This window comes from Canis lupus, chromosome 7, assembly GCF_003254725.2.
Source record: "Canis lupus dingo isolate Sandy chromosome 7, ASM325472v2, whole genome shotgun sequence".
NCBI classification, from domain to species: Eukaryota; Metazoa; Chordata; class Mammalia; order Carnivora; family Canidae; genus Canis; species Canis lupus.
Genome location: NC_064249.1, coordinates 3,053,907 through 3,076,499, shown reverse-complemented (window position 1 = coordinate 3,076,499; position 22,593 = coordinate 3,053,907). Strand labels below are relative to the sequence as shown.

Sequence of the window (22,593 nt, the reverse complement as noted above, 5' to 3'; positions counted from 1 at the left end):
CAAAATCTTCATCTGTAAAATATGAACAATGATACCTACTTTTCGGGTTTTTCGAAAGGGTATTGAAATAATGTTTATGAAGTACAATGTTTATCCTCAAGTAAGGACTCAACACTGAACAGGTATAGTCATCAATACTTTCAAACATTTTACATTTTGTTTCTACTAATGTCAGTCTTCCAAACTGGCCTTTTATATTCCTTTGTCTCAAAACAGGGGAAACACCTATACATCCGTTTAGGTCTTGACTGCATATTTCGGCACAACCTTTATGTCAGTTAACACATGTACAAAGGCAAAAGCAGGTGAGCTTTCAAAGGCAATACACTCTCCATAAACTTGAATGCAACGAATTATACATTCACAAACTAATAACTATAGCTTTATGTCTTGCCGGTTTATATGAAAATGCATTGTACTATTTTCTCACACTGCAAAGGTTACTCGATTGAACTCATCAGTTCATAAAAACAAATTTGGCATCCCTTGTCATGTTTAATATAAATCAACTGTACCATGAAATTCTGTTTTTTTTAAGCCCATGATAGTTACCAGTATGGACCATATACAAACTTTGGCCTTTAAACTCTAAGACCATTTTCATGATATTTCTTTGTTAGAAGGATCTGTTTGTATATAACTAAATGCCGCTTTCTTAAACCTTTACCGTTGGTAGCTTAATGCATTTTTGTTTTATTTCAAGTACAAAGGCTATATTATGCTTTTGTTGGCATCAATGCTAGTTAGTGTGCCAGCTACATAATTTTGTTCTCTGCAATATGTCAGTATTTGAGTGCCTTGGGCTCAACAGGTGGTGCTAGATAAGGTTCTGGCAAATCAAACAGGTAATGTGGTTATTTCTTTTGTCGAATTATAATTAAAAACAGTCTGTGTAAAATGAGACATACATTTTCCTGTTTTAAAAAGGGCTCAACATCCAGTACAAATTATTTTCTATAACAAAGACCCATTAGTGAGGAAGCATATTGCCTGCATAAACGTACAACACCTTCTCACGTGCAGTTTCATTGCTCTATGCAGTTTACTTCGTAAACCCAAACTGTAAACATTGCTACACAAGGTTGTGACTTTTCTACCCTTCTGGAATTCAGGAGTATGTACTTAAGACCATGCCAAAAATTTAACAGTAAATTTAAACATTGCTATCCACTACCTTACAGAATATTAAGAAACTGTAAATATTTTACTTAAATCATCAAAATAAAACAATTTCCTTTATATGTTATAGTATCCTAGTTCCTGATTGCACAGGAGGAAGGGCCAGACCCTCCGATATCAAGAAGCTGGAAAGACCCTTAGCCCCAGAGCGAGAATTCCTCTCCTATAGTCTAATACCCAGCCCTGCCAGAGAACCAGGAATTGTCCCATAGTGTGACAAGGAAACAGGGTCTTATACACTCGACTATGCCTCTAAAAGCTCCCTGTGATGAAAGATGCTTCTGCAGGACAGGCATATCTGCTCTTGGCCCATTGCTCTTATGTGCTCAACATCATCCCAAAAGGAACGAGCCAGACAGTGGCTACACGCTACCTCTGTCCCCAAGAAGAAGCCACCTTTGTCTTCCTGCAATCCAGAGTACATATAATATTCTGGTTTAAATTGTATTGTGCCATAAAATCAATAAATGATAGAAAAATAACTTACTATGCAGTTCTTTTAGTTCAACAAATTTGATCCAATAATAATCATTCACTCATCTGTGCCCATAGAGCAGATTATCTAAAGAAAAATCAGAGCAAATCAAAAATATTCACCTAAACTTCTTACCTCTGTGCTAATACCTTGATATGTAGAGAACCTGAATATTTGGTGTCAGACAGACATGATGCACAGAAGATTGACTGACACTTTTCCAGGAGTTGGGTGAGACTTCAATGGAAGCATCTGATATTTCCTCTTTCCAGTGAATTTTCCTTTATGCCCTATAGTAAGATACAACTCATTTAAATAGATTTTTATTTTCTCTAAGTAGATAAGTTTTCTGTTTTCATGTAATGAGCATTTATGAATTATTGTGTATAAATATTATTTAGTTCTAAGATGAAGATAGTTTTGACAGACTAAACAGCATCTATATTGTGTGTCTAAACTTGACCTTATTTACAAAGAGTATGTCTAGGGGATCGCTGGGTGGCTAAGTGGTTTAGCGCCTGCCTTTGGCCCAGGGCTTGATCCTGGAGTCCCGGGATCGAGTACCGCATCAGAGCCTGCTTCTCCCTCTGCCTGTCTCTGCCTCTCTCTCTCTCTCTCTCTCTCTCTGTCTCTCATGAATAAATAAATAAAAATCTTTTTTAAAAAATTGTTTACAAAGAGTATGTCTATACTCGGCTACCACTCAATGGAAAATCAGTTTTCCAGACTGAAAGCCAAAGATAACTAATTTTTTTTTCAAAGATTCTATCTATCCATTCATGAGAGACACACAGAGAGAAAGAGAGAGAGAGAGGCAGAGACACAGGCAGAGGGAAAAGCAGGCTCCATGCTGGGAGCCTGATGTGGGACTCGATCCCGGGTCTCTAGGATCAGGCCCCGGTGCTAAACCGCTGAGCCACCTGGGCTGCCCAGATAACTAAATTTTACATAGATTTTAAGTTGAAGGTTAAACAAATTGAGTGTGTATCACATAGTTCACATCAGATCATGCTTCTGGTGTAAAACCACTATTATCAAGCTGGGGAAGTGAGAATAGAACTCTCGGTTTATTTGAAGTTTTTATATCTGTAAAAATGACAGTCTGTACTAGAACTAGAGGTTTCTAAATGTTTGAAAGCAGCGTCTCTCTCTCTCTCTCTCTCTTTTTTTTTTTAAGATTTTATTGATTTATACATGAGAGACAGAGAGAGAGGCAGAGACACAGGCAGAGGGAGAAGCAGGCTCCCTGTGGGGAGCCCGATGTGGGACTCGATCCCAGGACCCCAGGGTCATGACCTGAGACAAAAGCAGATGCTCAACCACTGAGCCATCTGGGCATCCTGCATCTTTCCTTTGAGGGGAGAGGAAAAAAAAAAACATTAAGGCATAAAAAAAAAAAACATAAACATAAATCTAACACAGCAAAATGGGCAGAGTCCCCCACCCTTTCACTTCTCTTCCTACTCGGGCCCCTAATTCCAAGCCATGGCTTTGGGAAACACATAGGGCCCCAAGGACTGGTGGAGTAGTTCATCTCTGTGGTCCTGTCCTGGCTCTACAACTCTACTATTCCAGCATTACATAACATCATGCATTTTATAATAACTTAACAAAGCATATCACTACAGTTTACTTGCCTCTCAATCCTCTGAAATAAGGAGGATGGGTTTCAGTTTTCCTATTTTGGAAATGGCAAAATGAAACATCAGAGAGATCAAGGTGAAAGCCAAATCCACAGGGAATGATAGTTACAGCTAAGATTAGAATCCAGAATCTCCGGGTATTGCTTCCCACTTAAGATCCCTTCCTTGAGATGCCTGGGTGGCTCAATGGTTGAGCCTCTGCCTTCTGCTCAGGGCGTGACCCCGGGGTCACATTGGGGTCCCTACATGGAGCCTGCTTCTCCCTCTGCCTGTGTCCCTCTCTCTCTGTGTCTCTCATGAGTGAATAAATAAAATCTTTAAAAAAAAAAAAAGATCCATTTCTATATAGCACACTATCGTTGGTTTGGAAGCTTTATATTTTGCAAGTTTCAAATGAGCCCCCTCAAATTCTGACCATAAGAATGAAGACAACACTTTGAGGAAGTTTAGAAAGAAACAAATAACCAGATTCGATAGGCTGAAAGAACCCGTTACCATTTGATGTTATACCAGGAAAATAGTCACTAGGATGAATGACTCTCATTATCCTCATAAGGTTTTAATCCAGAGATGTGGAATTTCACTACTTTATGCTGAAGGTAGATAACACTGTATTAACCCTATTCCATTAATGAGTCAAAAAACTTTCCCCACTTTCTCAGCTGTTGGGGTAATATCGAAGAGGAACATCTATGTTGTGAAGATGTCGATTCTCTCCAAAGCCCTTTATAAATAATATAAATCCAATTAAAATTCTGACAGAATGGCTTTTAAATCTAATAAAATTATTTTGAAGTTTAACTGAAAAAAAATGTGTGAAAGGCACAAAACTTTGGAGGAAAAAGGAAATTTTAGACTAGAATGTTAAACATATTGTAAACATACACTAAATTAAAACAACAAGATAATAGTTCAGGAGGTAGTTAAATAGAAAATAGAAAGCTCAATAGTTCTTATTATGTGACCCTCTTAGAGGTCTACAAGGTCCTGTCTTTCCCAACTACACATCTACATTAAGACTAGATTTTTTTTTCATTTTCCTCAAGGAGAATAAGTCATCACAACAGATTGGCTGAAAAAGCAGATATGACAATTCAGCTCTCTTCTATGAAGCCAGACACTAAGCAAGCGATTTGCAAAGACGGTGAAACAATGCCATCTTCTTTCTCACTACTTTTTTTTTACAGGAAAGCAGTTATTTTTCATTAAAATGTTATGTATATTAATATGGAATAGCTTTATTATTACTCTTAATGAATTAAAAATATTTTAAATAGTTCTTAGTTCTAATTACTAATATTATAAATATCAATAGATATAACTCACATAAACCAAAGTTCTTCGAGATTCTTAAATAATGTTAAGAGGGCAAAAACATCTGCAGCCAAAAACCCTAAGAACTAATGGCCCAAATAACATATCAATGCTTCCTATGTGACAAAGGCAACAGTTTAAACTAGTGGGAAAAGAATTAAGTATTCACCGTTGTTGGAACAAGAAGTTAATTATTTGGGAGAAATGTGTGTCTGTGGTTAACAAAGCTAAAAAGTCTTTCTAATTCCCCTTCTCAGTGTGAGGCGCTCCTTGACTCCTGGTGGAATGGAAGCGAGACAGTTAAACCTCTTCCTTCATGACAATGACTTCAGGACTCCTCTGTTTGCAGGTCTTACTGCACCTAACTAAAACAAATCCCAAGTCCCACCAGGGCAGTTCCTTTTAGTCTATAAGTGCTTCCTCTGTCTTTACGGCCTTCTTGGAAACATCCAAATGCTTCCTGCCACTGACCTTCTACTGATGTGAAGCCAGATTTTGATACTTGGCACCTTTGTCCTTCCTGGGCCTGAGGCCAAAGATCTCATTTCCATCTTTTCTGCCTTCATCTTTGCTTTTGGTGTCTTGGCTAGGACCCTGCACCTTTACCAGCTCTAGGCACTGCCTTGGTTTTTTCCCGGCTCCTCTTCCATATCCTCTGGGTCTTATTACCCAAGAACAAACCTTACCTACTTTCAGCTTTTCCTATTAGCTGGTCTGCTCTTCAGTTTTGTCTTGATTAACTCATCTAGAAATTTATTTGTTGGGTACATGTTAAATCCCAGGCATTGGGTTTCTATCAATGAAACAAAGAGACCTGGTCCCTGTTCTGTGGCAAGATCATGAATTCTCAATTTTGAGCACCATGATATAATTTTCCCCTGTCTCCAACATGTCTCCCCACCCTGAGATGCCCGCTCGCTATTTGCCTGAATTTGATGGGATGGTATACACACGTTTGAGGTTGATATTCCATTTTTCTGTCCATGAAGGTAACTATAGTTTCAGGTCTTTACATCACTCTGCCTCCCCTCTGCTCCACTGTAGATCACAGAGCCGACCTCATAGAAGCCTGAAATATGACAGAAAGAGGTGATGTTCTGTATGTGAAAACAGGGAGAAAGGTTTGGAATGGCAACTTTAAAGAATAGAAAATTAGCCAGCACTGCTCAACTGAGATTGGAAAGATGAACATGTTATTGATGGACTTTCCAACAGAGTTTAATTTATTCATCTTGACCTCTTTGTGGCTAACTCAAGTTGGGGATTGGTACGGCGAGGGATGGCAGGGAGAAAAATGAATGAAAAACTAACACTTACTGAACTCCATTTATACTCCACAGTCTTGTTTCATTTAATACATCATCCCAGTGAAATAGATATTACTATCCTCATTTTGTACAAGAAAAAATAAAAATTAAGTAAGTTACCAAGATCATACAGGGAATAACTGGTTGTCCTGGGAGCAATTTACATCTATACGATGCCAAATTCCTGCTGTATCTTTTAGAACACTCTCCATCACTTTAAAATATATGGATTCTTCTATGTAAAATGTCACATCCCTGATTTATATATTTTCACATATTAGAACTGTAACAATATTCAAGCTCTTCCAGGGTCTCTCATCCTATAATGAGCATATGAATTACCTGGGGATTTTATTAAAATACAAATTCTGATTCAATAGACCCAGGATGGGAGCAAAGAATCTACATTTCTAACAAGCTCCCAGGTGATGCCAGTGCTGCTGGTCCACAAAACACGCTGAGTAGCAACACTCTACACTACACATTTGGATTTTATAGATGAGAAAACTAAAGCTCATATAAGAGGAAGAGACTCTTTGATAGCGAATTTTCTAGTAGCAGAGACAAATAAGACCCAAAAGCCCAGTGTTCTTTATACTATAGTATGCTCTTTATATTACATAAGGCAACATCCAATACATTTTCTTGATCCATTTTTGCATTTGGTAAAGAATTTTTTTAAAGTAGAAAAATATTATGTATTGATGATAAATCTTCTCACACACTTCTCAAAAAGAATAAAAAATGTTATGCGTAATAAAAAACCAAAGATATACTTCTTCTGGAGAATATGTTTATTATGTATTAAATATTCAAACTAAAATTGCTATTAGACTATTAGACCATAATTTACTACAGAGCTTGCAAAAAAAATTACACTTATTTTACAAAATATTTGGATTTGTATTGTTTTGTTTTGGTTTTATTTAAGACACTATTTTACTTGTGAATGGTTTTTACAATGATCTAAATCTTTCCCTTGACAATAAACTTCATATGCTTTTTTGTTTTTTATTCTTTTTACTGAAGAATAATGGACATATAACATTATATTAGCTTCAGGTGTACAGAATAATGATTCAATATTTGTATAAACTCTGAAATGATTACCATAAGTCTAGTTACCATCCATACCACGCAAAATTAATTTTTTTTTCTGTGAGGAGAATTTTTAGAATTTATTCCCTTGGCAATTTTTAAGTATGCACTACAATATTGTTGACTAGAGTCGCTATGCTGCATATCATATCCCCATGACTTATTTTACAACTGGAAATTTATACCTCTTGACCTCTTTCACCTCTCTCTCCCACTAACAATCCCCCTTCCCTCTAGTAAACACTCTTCTGTTGTTGTATCTATGAGTTTTGTCTTAGTTATTTGTTTTAGATTCCATATATAAGTAAACCCATACAGTATTTGTCTTTCTCTGACTTAGCATAATTCCCTCAAGATCCATCCATATTGTTGTAAATGGCAAGATTTCCTTCATTTTTATGGCTGAGTACTATTCCATTGTGAGATTCTGGGCCTGTGTGTGTGTGCATGTGCATGTTTTCCATTATCCATTCAGTCATCCATGGATCCTTAGGTGGTTTCCACATCTTGGCTATTGTACATAATGCCACAATGAACCTAGGGGGGTGCATATATCCTTCCAAATTTGCATTTGTTTCCTTTAGATATATACCCAGAAGTGAAACTGCTAGATTATATGGTATTTCTCTTCTTAATTTTTTGAGGAACATCCATACTATTTTCAATAATTGCTACACGAATTTACATTCCTACTAACAGTGCATGAGAGTCCCCTTTTCTCCACATCTTCGCCAACACTTGTTATTTCTTGTCTTTTTAATAATAGCCATTCTAGCAGGTCTGAGGTAGTATCTCACTGTGAGTCTGATTTGTATTTCCTTGATGATTACTGATGTTGAACATCTTTTCATGTGCCTCTGTGTCTTCTTTGGAAAAAAATGCTTAATTAATTCCTCTGCCCATTTTTTAATCAGATGGTTTGGTGGGGTTTATTTTAATGCTACTGAGTTATAGGAGTTCTTTATATGTTTTGGATACCAACCCTTTAACAGATACATGATTTGCAAATATTTTCTCCCATTCGGTAGGTTGCCTTTTAGTTTTATTGATTGTTTCCTTTGCTGTGCAGAAGTTTTTCAGTTTGATGTGATCCCATTTATGTATTTTTGCTTTCCTTGCCTTTTTCAGGTGCAAAACTCTTTTCAGGTGCAAGGCTTATTTTAGGGAGCTCATCTCCTATGGTTTTTTTTTCTAGGAATTTTGTGGTTTCAGGTCTTACATTTGAGTCTTTCATACATGTTGAGTCAATTTTTGTGTATGGTATAAGACAGTAGTGTAATTTCATCTGCTTGCTCAGTTTTCCCAGAACCATTTATGGAAGACACTGTCCTTTCCCCCTTGTATATTCTTGTCTCTTTTGCTGTAGGTTAATTGATCGTGTAAGTATGGGTTTATTTCTGGGCTCTCAATTCTGTTCCATTGATTGGTGTATCTGTTCTTATACCAATACCATTCTGTTTTGATAACTATAGCTTTGTAATAGAGTGTGAAATCAGGGAGTGTGAAGCCTCCAGCTTTTTTTTTTTTTATTTTGGTTTTCAGATTTTTTTCTTGTTATTTTTCCCCCCTGGAGATTACTTTAGTTATTGGGGGTCCTTTGTCATTCCATACAAATTTTAATTTTCTTTGTTCTATTTCTGTGAGAAATCCCATCGGTTTTTTGACAGAGATTCCACTGGATCTATAGATTGCTTTGAGTAACAATGCACTTCAACAATACTAACTCTTCTAATCCATGAGCATGATATATCTTTCCATCTGTGTCTTCTTCAATTTCTTTTATCAATACTTTATTTTTTTTAATTTATTTATTCATAGAGACACAGAGAGAGAGACAGGCAGAGACACAGGCAGATGGAGAAGCAGGCCCCATGCAGGGAGCCTGACTTCGGACTGGATCTCAGGTTTCCAGGATCAGGCCCTGGGCTGCAGGCGGCACTAAACTGCTGCGCCACCAGGGCTACCCCTTATCAATACTTTATAGTTTTCAGTGTACAGGTCTTTTACCTCCTTGGTCAAATGTATTCCCAGGCATTTTATTTTAGCCTCATCAAAGCTACTCAACTTAAGCTATAAATTATAGTTGCAGGGAACACACCTTGCAGTTTGGCGTGGTTTGGGCATGGTCTCAGCAACAGTGGTTTATGTAGATTACAAATCTCTGAGGACTCAGACTATCTCACTTATACTTGTTTCCCTAATCAAAGCTCAGCTCTGTGCTGCCCAAGGAAAAAAAAATTAATATTTCCGTGAATTGAATGTTTCAATTTAGTTCTTTTGATGAGAAAGAATTATTGAAAAATAGGCTCCCTCATTCATTTAATGTGCTCTGCTTTCAGAATGTTTGAACTTCCTTTTAACTTGGGTTCTGCAAGTATGGTAGGTTGTTCTCTAAAAATATAAAGTATTACTTTAATAAGAAAATCCAAAAGAGATTTATCAAGGGAACTATAAGAGCAAGCTTAGCTATCATCCGTCCTCCTTTCTCCATCCCCACTGCCTTGCTCCTCCTTAAAATATAAACTGTCTGCTTCTACTGGCTGTCCCTTCTCATAACCCTCTTTTTCAGTACTGGTGTTTCTATGGAATCAGTTGTGACTAGCACAAGGATAAATTCCTTAACAAATAGAATGCTTACTTTCTAATCATGAGATTTATCAAAGGTTCTATCTTCAGTGTTCTATCATTCCTGTATGATTTCCAGAATACTAAGACGTCTTCTATAATTAACAATATGGAGTATCTGGCTTGAGTTGGCTTTACCAGTGTTAGAAGTTCAGTTGATGGACTTAGTTATAGGCAAATTGCCAGCTGTCAATCTGTCCAATTCAGATTACAAAGACTAACAGAAGCAGAAAACAGGAATCATCTGATGCCTTCTGGTTAATGTACTATATATACAAATTAATACAGCAAATGAAAGGGATTTTAGAGAGAGAAAAATGAGTCATTTACTGTCAAGTTTTCCATGGAAATTTGTTGCAATAAACTTTAATTGGGTTCTTATTGTATTTAGTCAGCTATATTTGAAATATCTTTGAAGTGAAGAAGATCATTGACTCACATTTTTAGAAGAAATGATTGAAGAGTAACCTTTTAAAAAAAACTCATGAATACAAATGGATTTTAATGGAAGTCTATTATCGCCTCAATGCTTGTATGCAGTGGCATTAATATTAATGAGACTTAGACATACACATTTATGAGAGATGAATAGACTCTTACTGTGTTTACTACAGGATTGTTGGGCTTGTCCAGAAACTTGTAGTGTTAACTTAACCATAGTTGCCAATAACAATGAATATAAAGAGAAGGGGAGAAGTCAAATATTTATACCTTTTTGTCCCTCCCTCCCTCTTAAGAATATATCATTTCCTGTAGGAAAAGGGAATTTTAAATATGTACACTTATTGGTTTGTAAAATTTTGCTTCAAGTGCAAGCTCACATCCTACATAAATAATTAATAAGATAGAAATGAATATGTAGTAGGCTGGTTTTATTCCTCTAAGGGTTAACTTCCAATTCTGTAAATTGGTTTGTACCCTATTTCAGCTCTCATGTGTCTATGCATCTGGACATTTTCTTTGGCTCTATCTTGGTGTGCTGAGATCATCAGAGATTTGCTAGTAATTGACCTGTTTGGACTGCACATGAGTGGCATCTGTTAAAAGATAATGCAGTCTTGCAATTCACTATTAAGTGCTGGCCACATTATTAACTTGTGGCCAAACCAGTATAAAGACTCCTGAGACATCATTTTCCTTTAGACAACTTCATTTTGTTCTTACCGTAATCTCCATTATAAATGAAGCACTTTGGTTGAGAACAAAGATTTGTGTATCATACAGCTTGTCAGCCCCATGTATGCGGTAATTAGTTATTTAGTCTTTATGGTCTCATTTTCATTCACCCTCTCCTTCTCTCCACAGGCTCCCCACCTCAAGTATAACAACCACTAAAAATCAACACAGCTCCTCCCAGGGGAGAAAAGATCAATATAATGTAGAAGTCAGATAAGTTAACCTCTACTACTTACTTAAATGATGAAGACCACCCCACTAACGTATCATTTCCGTGCTTCACAATATAGATGGCTTTTAAATTTCTTTTTCTAATGCCCAGATATGCCTTATTTAGTAGAAAGCACATGTCAGAGCAATACTTGCTTTCTTTTGTCACACTAAAAAATGTCAATGTGAGCTAAACTTTGCATGGGAAAACCAAAGGTTAGCAAGTAAGCACAGACACTCTTCCGGATATAACAGAACAGCAAAATTTCTGATCTAGGTATTTAAGAATGGGAACTGAAATGTAATACTACAAGGCTGGCAATAAACTAGAGGCTAATTAACAGTACATGAAGAGGAGGGGAAACAGTCTTGTAACATGGGTAAACTAAGTTCAGTTCAACACCAATAATAACATCATTTCAAATGAAACAGTATCTATGATATTTTAATAAATTAATCTGTAAAATACTTGAAAGTAAAAGATTTAAAATTATTGATAATTATTAATAATAATAATCCTCTGTGGGGGGGACCCCTGGGGTGGCTCAGTGGTTTAGCGCCTGCCTTCGGGTCCTGGGATCGAGTTCCACATCAGGCTCCCTGCATGGAGCCTGCTTCTCCCTCTGCCTGTGTCTCTACCTCTCTCTCTCTCTCTCTCTCTCTCTCTCTCTCTGTCTCTCATGAATAAATAAATGAAATTTAAAAATAATAATAACACCTGGGTATTCTGTAGGTCCACTGGATTTTTTTTAATTCAAACGTAGGGCACAAAACTGTAATATTTAAGTAGATTCAAATGAATAAAAATAATACATATGAGCAGAAATGAATAAAATACAATATAAATATATAATAGAGAAAATTAATGAACCCAAAAGCTATTCTTTGAGAAAATGTGCAAAATTGATAAAACTAACCAGACCGGGCAAAAATAGTTACAAATTATATATCAAATAAAACATTTGTATTTAGAACATATAAAAGATTCTCAAAAGTCAGTAACAATAACAAAACAGACAATTTTTAAAATGAGAAAAAAATTTTAATTTTTATTTTAATTCCAGTGAGTTAACATAGAGTATTATATTAGTTTCAAGTGTATAATATAGTGATTCAACGCTTCCATACAACCCCAGTGCTCGTCGCACTTCACAAGTGCACTCCTTAACCCCTATCACCTATTTAACCCATCCCCTGCAACTCACCTCCCATCTGGTAACCATCTATTTGTTCTCTATAACTAAGAGTCTGTTTCTTGATTTGTCTCTCTCTTTTTTATTCCTTTGCTCATTTGGGGTTTTTTTCTGAAATTCCACATATGAGTGAAAACATATGGTATTTCCCTTTCTTTGACTGATTTCACTTAGCACATCCTTCTCTAGCTCCATCAATGTCATTGCAAATGGCAAGATTTCATTCTTTTTATGACTGAATAGTATTCCATTATATATATATATAGGTATATATATGTATTTATACATATATATATACACACACACACATATAGCCATTCTTTATCCATTTATCAATCAATGGACACCTGGCCATTGTAAATAATGCTGCTATAAACATCGGGATGCAGTTATCTCTTTGAATTAGTACTTTTGTATTTTATGGATAATTAGCTAGTACTGCAATTGCTGGATCATAGGGTACTTCTATTTTTATTTTTTTAAAGCACCTCAAAACTGTGTTTCAAAGGGCTATACCAGTTTGCATTCTCACCAGTAGTGCACAAGGATTCTTTTTTCTCCACATCCTCACCAACACCTGTTATTTCTTATGCTGTAGATTTTAGCCATTATGACAGGCGTGAGGTGATCTCTCATTGTAGTTTTGATTTGCATTTCCCTGTTAGTAAGTGATGGTGAACATCTTTTCATGTGTCTATTGGCCATGTGTATGTCTTCTTTGGAGAAATGTTCATATCTTCTGCCCATTTTTTAATTGGGTCAATTGGGGGGGTCTTGAATTATATTAGTTCTTTATATATTTTGGATACTATTCCTTTATTGAAGATGTCACTTGCAAATATCTTCTCCAATCCCATAGGTTACCTTTCAGTTTTGCTGATTGTTCCCTTCACTCCGCAGCAGCTTTTTATTTTGATGCAGTCCCAACAGTTTACTTTGGCTTTTATTTCCTTTGCCTCAGGAGATATATGTAGAAGAAAGTTGCTACAGCCAACAGCAACTTCTCTTCTGCCTGTCTTCTCTTCTAGGATTTTTATGGTTTTAGGTCTCACATTTAGATCTTCAATCCAAAAATAGGAAATAATTTTTAACAGACACTTCACCAAAGAAGATATATGAATGGCAAATAAACTGTGAAAGGATACTTAACATCATTAGTTATTAAGGAAATGGAAATTAAAAACCACAATGAGTTACAACTACATAGTAATTTTGAGGACTGGTAAGATTATAAATATGAAAACAGAAACATAAATACCAGTTCAAGTGGCTAGAATTAAAATACTGACCATACCACACATTGGCAAGAATGTAGAGGAACTGGAATTATCATACACTGCTGATAGGAAAGTAAAACGGCACATACTTTGGCACCCCAGGCAACTTCTTAGAGTTAATCATGTATATACCCTGCAATCCATGCTACAACAGGGGTGAAGAGAAAAATAATCATGTTAAGTGAAAGAAGAAAGACATAACAGTGCATACTCTTTTATATAAAATTCTAGCAAATGTTAAAGTAATTAATAGAAAAAGCACATTAGTAATTGTAGGAGGACAGGGAACAATGTACAGGGATGTAAAGGAGGACAAAGAAACTTTTGTGGGTGATGAATATGTGAATTATATTAATGGTAGTGATGATTTTATAAATGTATACATATGTCAAAACTTCTCAATTGTATACTTTACGTTTGGTTTATTGACATTAATTATACTTTAATAAGGCTGTTTAAAAGGGATTAGCAAAAAATGTTTTTATATTTTCTAGCTGTCTGCATAATAGATGTTTAAAATAGATTAAAGTAGATGGTTCATGAGGAAATTATAGAATGTTTCCACATCTAATACTCTTTACTCAAAGTCAGCTCACTCTGCACATCAACAGCAAAACAGGTGATCCTGCACATAGAAGTCATTGAAAAAGCTTCAAAATGATGACAATAATGTTAGCCAAAAGTTTGTGAACATTTGGTCATACAATGTTCTAAGCATGTTACACCCGTTGGCTCAGTTCATTCTCATAGCAAAACTGTGGCATGCATGGTAAAGAAAAATGTAACTCATATTTATAGATGAGAAAACTGAGAGACAAAAAAAACCTTGTGTCTTATTCAGGGTCAAATGTCTAATAAGTAGCAGAAAGATTATATAAGCTACCCTAAGGAAACTGCCATAGGATAGAGTAAATCAAAATGAAATCTAGGTCTCTGAATTTTCAAATCAAGTGTTCAGTGTCTTCGCAGACATACAGATCCATTAACTATTGACTCTTAAATGTGTGCTATGTGCCAGACATTATGATAAGCTTTTCACACTTTCTGAACATTCTCTCATGTAATTTTCATAATCATTCATTCTATTTTTTTAAAGAAATTATTTAGTTATTCATGAGAGAGAGAGAGAGAGGCAGAGACGCAGGCAGAGGGAGGGAGAAGCAGGCTCCATGCCTGGAACCTGATGTGGGACTCGATCCCAGGATTCCAGGATCATGTCCTGGGCCAAAAGCAGGCACTAAACCACTGAGCCACCCAGGGATCCCCCATAATCATTCATTCTAAAGATGAGGGCAGTCAGGCTTAGAATGGATGAGTAGCCTGGCCACAGACACATGACCACTAAGTGCCAAAGCTTAAATTTGAATCCAGGTCTGTCACAAACATCTTTGCTCTTCAATACTCTGCATGTCTCTGTGATGGCAATTATATCACAGTTACAAATTTAACTCTCACTACAATGCTCGTGTTCTTAGAAAAGACTAATTCATTCACTTTGTGGGATCTGATCTTCCATATAAGATCCACCAACATCACATCACTAATCTCTGTTTAGCAGAAAAAAGTTAACCAGAAGTCCAATCCAGTTTAAAGCTTAGTATGATCCAATGACTCAGACAGTCCTTTCCGGTACTGGACTCTACCTCTTAGGGTTAAAAATGCTCATCAGTCAGATAGCCTCTCTTCTCTCCTCTACCCCCAAGTTTTTCCCTACTGCCATATCTGGATTTAGGAGAAAAGAGGTGTATATGATATTTTGGCATTGATTATGGGAGCCCAGCCCTCCTTATTCATGTAGTACCCCTGTATTTTCTTCAACCTCTTCCGGTGACTGGACATCCTGCTGACATGCTGCCAAGTTCGCAATTGGCATTCTGTTCTCTCTCCAGGCTTGGACAAATTCCAGAGGAATGTCCTGGCTGACCTTAGCTACTTCCATAAACCCCAATGGGGTCTGACTTTAACTTCAGTTTTCTCCTGGTCACATACTAAGTTGTGTGTTCCACTGTCCTCATTACAAAGTTCCCTTACCCCACTATGGCTGCCCCTGATGTCTCTGTCAAGATTCCCCACCAGAAACACCAGTCCTTTGCACACACAGTGTCCAAGTGTGGTATGGGAAGCATAAAGTCCCAGTGCATCCCCCTTCCCGAACAGACTCTGCCAGCAAGTCTATTTTGACATGACTATCCCTTGTTGCTACCAAGTGTCATTCACGACAAACACCTCCCACACTCCCAAATGCAAAGTGAATGCAAAAGCACCCACCCACTAAGTTGCCCTCATTTATTTAAACAACATCCTCCCTGACTTTAGAAATCAGAATGCATGTTGCATCTCTTGTTTTCCTACCCAGCTCTTTCTTCTCAGGAAAAAAGTAAGTTTCCCTCTCTCTCCTTTCTCACGAGACCTCCCTTTTATAAAATGGCATGGCCTCGCAGATGGCATGCTAAAAAATAAGCTGAAGAAATTCAGATGTCCTTTCTTCAAGGTACTACTGTAGTCTGCACCGGCACCGTTCTGATGCAAAATTATAATTTCCTTGAGAGTAGCAACTAACTATTACCTAATTCTTTTTCTTTATAATCCTTTGTAACAGATTTGAATCTACTCCTAATCAGAAGAATGCCTTCAACAAGGCAAAATTATATTCATAATTTTCAAAATATTCATATATGTAAATTATACAGAATAGTACAAATGAAGTTTTAACGAAGGATCAGTTAATATTGTAAATACATCTTATTTGATTATAAAGTTACCATTTTGTTTTATTAAAATATGATAAGTGGTTATCTGATTATTAATGGAGTTTGAGAATGAGAAAATACTATTTGATGTTAGTTTTCAACTTTTGCAAATGTTGCTAAAAAGAGTCCTACTTCTGACATCAGACTATTTTTTAAAAAATCAGAAAATAGCATTTTAAAATTGAGTGTAAATAAATCTTCTTATAATTTCTTCCACTATATCCTCAAAACAGAATATTTATATTTTGGATTCCTCATTCTTATACTGTGCCATAATGTGACTTGAACTTCATTTAGCATAAATATAATTATAAACACAAATGCTAGCCTGGGCACTAAAACTGTATGGTAATTCTAGGCTATCTAGATTATGCCTCTTTAGTTCCTCTATGTTATATTTTAAACTAAAAAAAATTAAATGTAAAATTCCTTGCCAGGAATTCATAGGTCCCAATAAATATCTCATTTAAATTTTATTTTATTTTATTTTTTGTATATATTTTTTTATTGGAGTTCAATTTGCCAACATATAGCATAACACCCAGTGTTCATCCCATCAAGTGCCCCCCCTCAGTGCCCGTCACCCAGTCACCCCAACCCCCGCCCACCTCCCCTTCCACTATCCCTTGTTCGTTTCCCAGAGTTAGGAGTCTCTCATGTTCTGTCTCCCTCACTGATATTTCCCACTCATTGTCTCTCCTTTCCCCTATGATCCCTTTCACTATTTTTTATATTCCCCAAATGAATGAAACCCTATAATGTTTGTCCTTCTCCGATTGACTTACTTCATTCAGCATAATACCCTCCAGTTCCATCCATGTTGAAGCAAATGGTGGGTATTTGTCGTTTCTAATGGCTGAGGAATATTCCACTGTATACACAGACCACAGCTTCTTTATCCATTCATCTTTCGATGGACACCGAGCCTCCTTCCACAGTGTAGCTATTGTGGACATTGCTGCTATAAACATTGGGGTGCAGGTGTCCTGCCATTTCACTGCATCTGTATCTTTGGGGTAAATCCCCAGCAGTGCAGTTGCTGGGTCGTAGGGCAGCTCTATTTTTAACTCCTTGAGGAAACTCCACACAGTTTTCCAGAGTGGCTGTACCAGTTCACATTCCCACCAACAGTGCAAGAGGGTTCCCCTTTCTCCACATCCTCTCCAACATTTGTTGTTTCCTGTCTTATTAATTTTCACCCTTCTCATTGGTGTGAAGTGGGATCTCATCAAGGTTTTTATTTGTATTTCCCTGATGGCCAGTGATGCGGAGCATTTTCTCATGTGCTTGTTGGCCATGTCTGTCTTCCCCTGTGAAATTTCTGTTCATATCTTTTGCCCATTTCATGATTGGATTGCTTGCTTCTTTGCTGTTGAGTTTAATAAATTCTTTATAGGTTCTGGATACTAGCCCTTTATCTGATAGGTCATTTGCAAATATCGTCTTCCATTCTGTAGGTTGTCTTTTAGTTTTGTTGACTGTTTCTTTTGCTGTGCAGAAGCTTTTGATCTTGATGAAGTCCCAATAATTCATTTTGTTTCCCTTGCCTTCATAGATGTATCTTGCAAGAAGTTGCTGTGGCCAAGTTCAAAAAGGGTGTTGCCTGTGTTCTCCTCTAGGATTTTCATGTATTCTTGTCTCACATTTAGATCTTTCATCCATGTTGAGTTTATCTTTGTGTATGGTGTAAGAGAATAGTCCAGTTTCATTCTTCTGCATGTGGATGTCCAGTTTTCCGAGCACCATTTATTGAAGAGACTGTCCTTTATCCAGTGGATAGTTTTTCCTGCTTTGTCGAATATTAGTTGACCATAGAGTTGAGGGCCCATTTCTGGGTTCTCTATTCAGTTCTATTGATCTATGTGTCTATTTTTGTGCCAGTACCACACTATCTTGATGATCACAGCTTTGTAGTACAACCTGAAATCTGGCATTGTGATGCCCCCGGCTCTGGTTTTCTTTTTCAATATTCCCCTGGCTATTTAGGGTCTTTTCTGATTCCACACAAATCTTAAGATGATTTGTTCCAACTCTCTGAAGAAAGTCCATGGTATTTTGATAGGAATTGCATTAAATGTGTAAATTGCCCTAGGTAGCATTGACATTTTCACAATATTAATTCTTCCAATCCATGAGCATGGAATATTTTTCCATCTCTTTATGTCTTCCTCAATTTTTTTTAGAACTGTTCTGTAGTTTTTAGGGTATAGATCCTTTACCTCTTTGGTTAGGTTTATTCCTAGGTATCTTATGCTTTTGGGTGCAATTGTAAATGGGATTGACTCTTCATTTAAATTTTAACATAAAAAAATAAAAACCTGTTGTGAGCATCTATCACTTCCAGGCATTATACTGGTATTTTACTATATATAATTTCATTTAATCTCCACGTGAGTTTGATTTTATTATCTTCATTTTAGAGAGATTCAGCAAATTTAAATGACTTACATAAGTGGCAAAATTATAAGCAAATACAATCTTTCAGATGCTAAATACCATGTTTTTATCAAATCACAATACATTCTGCCTCATATTAAATTATATGCATCTAAGATATTACTATAAGTAGAATATAAAATAGCTATTTTTACTATAACTACATGTAGAATATGTTTATATATGGACCCAATGATTACAAGATCCTCTACAAAGACCCAATGATTAAAGTTGTGATGCTAAAATTAGTCATCAATATGGAGTTGGAGAATGTTACTTCCAAATTAATAAAATACCAATCAGTATTGTGAGCTACATAAATATTCCAACAACATAATCATGCCTTTGAACCAAAGGCATTCTGCATAAGTTTATAAAAATCCTTAGCCTTGTTTTGATGAAACAAAACACCTTATAAAAGTCTAAGGAAGGGGTGTCAGAATGGCTCAGTCGGTTGAGCCTCCAACTCTTGGTTTCCACTGGGGTAGTGATCTCAGGGTTATGGGATCAAACCCCATGTCAGGTTCCATGCTCAGTGCAGAGTCTGCATGTCCCTCTCACTCTGTTCCTCCCCACTTGTTCTCTTTCTCTCTCTAAAATAAATAAGTAAATCTTTAAAAAAAAAAAAAAAAGTCTACGGAATTTCTACAGTATACATCTACCACCTTCTTTAACAAGGTCAGTGGGATCCCTGGGTGGCGCAGTGGTTTAGCGCCTATCTTTGGCCCAGGGTGCGATCCTAGAGACCCAGGATTGAATCCCACGTCAGGCTCCCTGCATGGAGCCTGCTTCTCCCTCTGCCTATGTCTCTGCCTCTCTCTCTCTCTCTCTCTCTCTCTCTGTGATGACTATCATAATTAAATTTTAAAAAATTAAAAAAAAGTAACAAGGTCAATCACAGCATAATACCAACTTCCAACTTTTACAGTTTGGCAGAAACACTAAAATAGGATTAAGATAACTTTAATAAGCTTTTTCTTAAACAGAACAAAATCTTAAAGTCTGTCTGCTAATCATTTTTTAAAAGCATGTGTGTACAACAAATTACCTTTAAAATTATATTCTCATTAGGGAGGAGTTAAGATGGTGGAAGAGTAAGGAGACCCTAAGTTTATCTCGCACCTCAACACGGTTAGATAGTTATCAAATCATTCTGAATACCCAAGAAATCAATGGGAAGTCTGAGAGAACAAAAACTGCAAGTCCACAAGTAGAAAAGTGACCACCTTTTGAAAGGTAGGAGGTGCTGAAGTTGACTTGGGGGTGATATAGCTGTGGACATTGCAGCAGGGATGGAGCCTGCTTATGGAGACTACCACAAAGTATTATAAGCAGCAAAGTGCAAAATCTGAGCTTCTAGAAAGCAGTCCCATGGGGCACATGGCTGGCTTAAATGTGCTCAGGTGCTGAAGCAGGGTGGAATACCAGGTGTCACAGCATGGTCTGAGGATCACTTGGGTCACAAAAAGAACAGTACTGTTCCCAGGCATAGGAGCAAGGAAGCCAGCTGAGAACAACAAGTCTTGGTGCTGACTTTCTGCTCTATGTTGCCATAAAGTGCAAACTGCTATGTGGTCATGTGACTGCTTTCCTGGGACTGGCCTGAAAAACACCAAAAGCTTGGTGAGACCCCGCCCCAGAGGAGCAGTGCAGGTCTGCACCACAGAATTCATAAAATTTGGAGTTTTGAAACTCAGTCACATGCCTAAGATTTAGAAAACAAATAAACAAAACCTCAGACATAGGCTGGGTGAACACAGGGTTCTAATGGAAACCCCCAACACATGAAATTGATTGCTCTTCTGTGAGGGCTCACTGAAGAGTATGGGGCTAGAGAGCAGAGTACCACCCACCCATCAGCACTGAAAGCCTTCAGGGAGCAAAACATCACCACCTAGTGGAGGCCAGAGCTGTTTACACCAAGCCCTGGCCCCTGACCTTCAAGGTGCATTTCAATTAGGGCAAGTTCACCTGAGAATCTGCGCAACAGGTCTCACCCCCAGAACACCAGCACAAACAACTGGCTTACACCAAGTACACTAATCATAGAATGCCACAAAGCTTCAGCTCTAAAAGAAATAGTATCTAGCTTCCTTTTTACTTTTATTTTTCATTTTTTTATTATTTTTTCATTTATTTTATTTTTTCAATTCCTTTTTTTAAATTTTTAATATTTTTATTTACAGATATACTATATACTTTTTATTTTTATTTTATTTGTTATTTTTTGGGGGGTGGGGAGGAACTAGATTCTTTTTAAAGCAAACAAAAACACACCCAGGATCTAGTTTTTTTGTTGTTGCTTTTTTTCTACGGGAGGGGGTATCTTTGTTTTTTGTTTTGTTTTGTTGTTGTTGTTATTGTTTCTCTTTTTTCTTTTCTGGACAAAATTCACCCCAGAGGAAAGAACAGGAGGTAGAACTCATGGCCAGGAATTTAATCAATACAGGTATAAGCAAATTGTCTGAACTAGAATTTAAAACTACAATTATAAGAATACTAGTTGGGCTTGAAAGAAAGCACAGAAGACACTAGAGAATCCCTTACTGCAGAGATAAAAGAACTAAAATCTAGTCAGGCTGAAATTGAAAATGCTGTAACTGAGATGCAATTCCAAGTAGAGCCCATAAAAATGGGCAAAGCAGAGGAACAAATCAGTGATATAAAAGATAAAATTATGGAAAATAATGAAGCTGAAAAGAAGAGGGAAAGAAAAGTAATGGATCATGAAGACAGATGTAGGGAACTCAGTGACTTATTAAAACATAATAACATTCATATCCTAGGACTCCGAAAAAGAAAAAGGGGCAGAAGGTTTATTTGAACAAATTATAGCTGAAAACTTCCCTAATCTGGGAAAGGTCACAGACCACAAATTCCAAGAAGCACAGAGAACTCCCATTAAATTTGTCAAAAGCTGACAATTGCTAAGGCATATCATAATCAAATTCATAAAATACATAGACAAGGAAAGCATCCTGAAAGCAGCAAGGACAAAAAAAAAAAAAGAAGTCCTTAACCTACAAGGCAAAACAAATCAGCTTTACAGCAGATTTGTCCACAGAAATTTAGTAGGCCAGAAGAAGTGGTGGGAAATATTCAATGTGCTGAATGGGAAAAATAGTCAAGAATTCTTTATCCCGCAAGGCTGTCACTCAGGAGAGATAGAGCTTCCCAGACAAACCAAAACTAAAGCTGTTTGTGACCACTAAACCAGCCCTGCAAGAAATTTTAAGGAGGGCTCTCTGGGTGGAGAAAAAAAGACCAAAGGCAACAAAGACTAGAAAGGATCAGAGATCATCACCAGAAACATGGACTCTACAGGTAACACAATGACACTAAATTCACATCTTTCAATAATCACTCTGAATGTAAATGGACTAAATGCTCCATTCAAAAGATATAGGGTATCAGAATGGGTTAAAAAAAAAAACAAGATCTATCTATATGCTACCTATAAGAGACTCATTTTAGACCTAAAGACACCTGCAGATTGAAAGCGAGGGGATGGAGAACTATCATGCTAAATGGATGTCAAAAGAAAGACGGAGTTGCCATACTCATATCAGACAAGCTAGATTTTAAAATAAAGACTGTGATAAGAAGATCTAACAATCCTAAATACTTACGCCCCCAAGTTATGAGCACCCAAATATATAAATCAATTAATAATAAACATAAAGAAACTCATTAATAATAATACAATAATAGCGGGGGACTTTAAGACCTCACTAAAATCAATAGACATTATCATCTAAGCAGAAAATTTACAAGGCAACAATGACTTTGAATGACACATTGGACCAAATATACTTAGCAGATATATTCAGAACATTTCATCCTACAGCAGCAGAATATACATTCTTTTTGAGTACACATGGAACATTCTCCAGAATAGATCACATACTAG

At 36.7% G+C, this 22,593-nt stretch overlaps 1 long non-coding RNA gene across 1 annotated transcript; it reads right to left on the bottom strand.

Annotated features, from left to right (window-relative positions):
* Nucleotides 1–1,762: 1,762 nt before the first annotated feature.
* LOC118355161 (uncharacterized) lies at nt 1,763–9,485 on the bottom strand. The gene is made up of 3 exons (XR_004817037.2): nt 9,115–9,485; nt 5,565–5,680; nt 1,763–1,944 (listed from the first exon to the last, which is right to left on the bottom strand). It is a non-coding gene; the product is annotated as an uncharacterized LOC118355161 (long non-coding RNA).
* Between the last annotated feature and the right edge of the window lie 13,108 nt (nt 9,486–22,593).